Here is a 5,439-nt window from a genome sequence, read left to right on the forward strand (position 1 = left end):
CATGGACCTCCTTTCCTCTGTGGGCTTACTCCCCTCTTACTCGTGTGTGCTCTCTGTTCTGACTACCTCTACTTTACTGCCAACTCTGGCAAGTAGAGGAAAGTGCTTGAATCATAGAATCATAGAATCATAGAATAGATTGGGTTGGAAAAGACCTCCAAGATCATCAAGTCTAACCTCTGATCCAACTCCAATTACTATATCATGGCACTAAGGGCCACATCCAATCTCTTTTTAAAAACCTCCAGGGATGGTGAATCCACCACCTCTCCGGGTAGGCCATTCCAATGCCTGATAACCCTCTCTGTAAAGAATTTCTTCCTAACATCTAACCTAAACCTCCCCTGGCAGAGCTTGAGCCCATGTCCCCTTGTCCTATTGTTGGTTACCTGGGAGAAGAGACCAACCCCCACCTGGCTATAACCTCCCTTCAGGTAGTTGAAGAGAGTGATGAGGTCGCCTCTAAGCCTTCTCTTCTCCAGACTAAACAACCCCAGCTCCCTCAGCCTCTCCTCATAGGACTTGTGCTCCAGTCCCTTCACCAGCCTCGTTGCTCTTCTCTGGACCCGCTCCAGCACCTCAATATCCTTCCTGAACTGAGGGGCCCAGAACTGGACACAGCACTCCAGGTGTGGCCTCACCAATGCAGAGTACAGGGGAAGGATCACTTCCCTGCTCCTGCTGGCCACACTGTTCCTGATACAGGCCAGGATCCATTGGCCTTCTTGGCCACCTGGGCACACTGCTGGCTCATGTTCAGTCTCCTGTCAATCAGCACTCCCAGGTCCCTTTCTGCCTGGCTGCTCTCCAGCCACTCTGTCCCCAGCCTGTAGCGCTGCAGGGGGTTGTTGTGGCCAAAGTGCCGGAGCCGGCACTTGGCCTTGTTGAACTTCATTCCATTGGAGTCAGCCCATCTCTCCAGTCTATCCAGATCCCTCCGCGGAGCCCTCCTGCCTTTCAGCAGGTCGAACTGCTTGGTTGCAGTTTCACACTGCATGGGCTGCCCTGGTGTCAAATCCTCTGAGAAAGGGTTGGTTAAGATGGGCAGTTCAATATTGCATCTCAACCTACAGCCAAGAAGAGCAGAAAGGGGCAGCCTCATGGCTGCAGCACTCAAGGAGGAAGCAAGGGTTTGGAATTTGGAGCTCGGTTCTGCTCTTTGTCACAGGTTTTGTGTGTGCAATCAGATGATGCAATCAGGTCTGTTGACTGGAGCTCTGCTGACCCAAATGGTGACGACCTCTGGCTCAGATGCTTGCATTGAAAGATAGATGGGACCATTTCCACTGTGACAGTGCTTGAAGCAGTGCTTCCAACGAAGTAAAACAATATCTACAGACAGACCACACTACAGTGTCCTGGGCAGATACCCATTCCCTGTCTTGTGCACTCTCCTCAGGCAGAGTTCCCCTGCCCCAGCTTCAGCACAGTGACTCATCCTGAGGTGCTTCATGGAGAAGACTCAAGAGCTGAGTGTTGGCAGAAAGTCTGGTTTAGAGTTTGCGGAGAGCAGAAAGGTGAGGGATAAAGAAACGCTAACCTGTATTTGTCAAGAAACCCAAGACAATAGGATTTACGTGGAGAGTTGTTGGTTTGGTTGATGTTTGTTTCTCATATATTCATAGTGGGGAGAAGGAGGTGAAAGAAAGGCTTTAATCTGAAAAGAAATTTGTTGAGTTGGAAAGCATGAGGTAGAGAAACAAATGACCTCTTATAGCCAGAGAAACCACGGACCAAGACCAGTCCTGTCTAGAGACAGCTGGTGTGGGGGAGTGGTTTTGATTTGTGCCATCAGAGAGGCCGTAGTTGTTCACAAAATCCCTCTCTCTACCCTCGCTGTCATGGTCCAACACCTGCTCAAGGAGACAGCAGCAGTGGGGAAGGTGCTGCCATTTATCCCCAGCAATTTATTACCAACCCTTCATTCCTGCAGCAGAGAGGGAAACCTCTACCTATCGCTAGAAGTCTGTCATCTCATTGATTTTCCTTGATCAACACTCCAGGACTTTCCTCCGTCCCCTCTTGATGTGCTCATGGCAGGGGCTGAGGATGCAGGAGCACATGGCAGGACCTGAGGACACCATGGCAATGTTTGCAGAGCTCATCTGCCAGCGCCCTGAATCCCAGTTCTCCTCCAGGCAAACGGCTCAGCTTTCTCACACCTCTCCCCCACGTTCTTTGCTCTCCAAGCGCTACTTGTAGGAGTTGAAAGTGACGTGATGGAGCCTGAGGGAAAGGGGAAAATACAGTCTGTGTCTCTGAAAATGTAAAAGGAATCCTTCTGTGTGTTTTGTTCCTCTCCTGATACTCATTCCTGTCCCCAGCTGAACTGCTGTGACTAACTGCACCGAGAATTTTGCTCCAAAAGTGCAGTGGAGATGAGGAAGAAGCTAAAGGGTGGGAAAGAAAGTGACTCCTATGCTGCTACCACGGGGGATTTTCTTTGACATAAACTTTATTTTGGGTGACAAGGCTTAACATCTTCCTTAATGCTATTTCCTGCATTTCAAGTTCACTCATCAGAGCCTGCACTCTCTGGAAGCTGGTGGTGTTCCCCTGCGTGGTATGTGCGTGTTTTGTGAATGTCAGGCTTCCTGACACTTAGGCAAAGAGCTTTCTAGGGGTGCTTCCCTCCATAGTAATGGCAGGAGGGGCTGGGCAGGACCTCTCCAGGCTGCCCTGTATCCATGGGCTTAATAGCTCCTTTCAAATCCTTTTCCCTAAGAAGTAGGCAATCACTGCCCACATGTGCCTGGACTGGACAGAGTTTTAAGAAGTAGCTTGGCTGGAATAAGGTATCTCTGAGCTTTGCTGACAGGAGTTATCCCTAGGAACCATGTGAAGGGTTTCTGCAGCCACCAGAGCTGTTCTGATTTTTTAATGAGTTTGAAGATCATGCCTCAAGCTTGGTCTGCTCTAGAGATGGTGTGTAACAAAGAATCACCTCCAGCTAACACCAGGACCAGAAAATGAATACAGGGTGTTTTGGGTATATCTAAGTTTTTCTCCCTTTAAACACTGTCACGAAGAAAATTCTACTGCTCTCTGGTTTTGACCATCTGCTGAAAATTTACACCCAAGACAACTAAGGATACACATTTTAAACTGAGTGGTTGGCTGGATTTGAGTGTAAATTTACAGATGCAAGGATGTAAGAAATACATGAATATGATCTGTGGACCTAGGCAGACAAAAATTCCTGTGCAGTTTTGCTCACCCATCTCCACCTCATTATTCTGTTCCTCTGATTGTTAGTTCTGATGAACTAAGCACCCTCTGTAAAATCGTGGTAGCAAACAGGAGGGCAGAATATTGTGTCTGTTGTCTGTCAGGCACTGTCTCAAGGTTTTTCTCTGTTGATTGGAATAGTTGACATCTATTGTTTTTATTGTTGTCATACCTCAGTTCCTTTTTCAAGCTTTGTGGGTCAGGCACCACCACTTGGTCTGTGTTCCTGCAGTGAAGGGTTTTAGGCACCCATAGAGTGTGACAAGTCAGATTATGACCACTGGAGAAGGGCAAATCTTTGCTGCTGAAATATTTCTCAGAAAGACAGGTCTGTCTTGACTCCTCCTCTGTCCTCCATCTCCTTAGTATTTACTGGGAAAAAAACCCCCACATTTAATTTTGAGCCTGCTGGACTTAAAGGACTTTATAGTGTTCATGTGTCAGGGTCCATGTGAATTGCTGCAGTATCTGACAGAAGACCCAGTTTGTGTAAGACATGCTTCCAACCTCTGCCAGTGTTTCTTTTCCTTCACCGAATGCCATTTTCCATGAAATGTCTTGCTAGATGGCAACTTTTCTGGAAAGTTTTGCTGCTTTTGATTGAACAGTTTTCTCCATTAAAAGTTTCTACACTTTGAATATTTTGGCCCCATCTGGGTTGAAAAATGTAGATTTTTCAGGCTGAAATTAATTTATATCTTTTTTTTTTTTTTTTTTTTTTTTTTTTTAATGAGGTCTGCTTTGGAGATATGTGGGAGATTTGGTTCCTTCCCTCTTTCCCCACAAAGTTCAAGTAGGTCAAATGCTATCTATGTTCTAACTTTATCTTTACTCCTTCAAATCCCCACCAGCCTCCTGGACTTGACTTTACAAGTCCTTTCATGTCACTTCACACTGTAGTGGGAGGAAGTGAAAATTACAGGCCACAGGCAGGGTTCCAAAAAGAGCTCTCTCTCTCAGAAAGGGGCTGGCATCTTTCCATGGGCCTTCATTGTATTTTATAGCCATACTACAGTATTTAACAGCATAATTTAGGAAGTGTCGGTACTCTGTCGTGGAGTGTGGAGAAACTGTCTTATTCAACCCCTGGCGACGTGCACTGATTCAAATAATGCACCGTGAGGCAACGTTAATGTTTTCTGGAAATGGAATTGGAGTCAGAAATGCCCTTTTTGGCCATCAGCATAAATACTGTTGTGATCCTGACCAGCAAGGAGAATTCAAAACCTTTGCCCTTAAAAAGTGACTCTCATATTTTAATTAAATCTCCACCAATGTATGAAATAATTAAAGAAAATCAAAGCCCTTGCAATGGATTAAAAATATACCCTAAAAGTATCTGCAGAAGACCTACTGCTACACAAAATCTGAGTGAAACTGTTTCTCACCCTTCCAACGGTGGTACCTCTTCATTTCTTGTGTGCTTTTAATGCCTGGGGGAAGATAGGTCTGGCTGGGATCCTAGATCACCGTCTGATTTAGGAATGGGAAAACAGTGACTCTTCTGGGCTGTCACAGAGACAATTTCATGTTTACCTCAGCTGTGCAGCTACCCTCTGTGTTTTACCAGATTATCAGAGAGGTCTGCTGTCAAATGGAGTAGGAGGAGGCAACAGTAGCATAAGAAGCTGGTCAGATATAACCTCCTGAAGAGATTTTAATATGTTCTCCAGCCCAGAAGGCTGCAATAGTCCCGCATAATTTCTGTCGGCCTTACCAGACTCTGCACTCAGATTAAACAAAAAAGCCAGACATCAAATCCATGTAAAGTCACTCTTCACACTTGCAGACACAATGTCAGGCCATTCCTGCAGGACTGGTGCAGTTTGGTTTATGCTGCATCGACTTTTTGTAGCCTCTGATAGCTTTATTTCATGAGAATAACAAGGGACATGGCCAGAAGCAGACCAGCTTTGAGTAGGAGACTGGATGAGAAAACCACAGAGGTCCTTCCCATCAGCACTGCCATGATTTGGGTTCTACATGTACTCTGTTGGGGAGGTTCAGAGGGCTGGTGTCTATTGCAGTAACATACCCATAGATCTATGCACATCTACAGCAATCACAGAACCACAGAATCATGAAAGAACCCATGTTGGACCTAGAAGGATCACCTGGTCCAAATTTTTGTGGGAAAGGGATCTTAGATGAGATTATCTAGCACCCAATGCAATACAATTGTATCTTGGAAACCCCCAGCAACGTGAACTC

Source organism: Corapipo altera, unplaced genomic scaffold (genome assembly GCF_003945725.1).
Source record: "Corapipo altera isolate COAL_440 unplaced genomic scaffold, ASM394572v1 61553, whole genome shotgun sequence".
NCBI lineage: Eukaryota > Metazoa > Chordata > Aves > Passeriformes > Pipridae > Corapipo > Corapipo altera.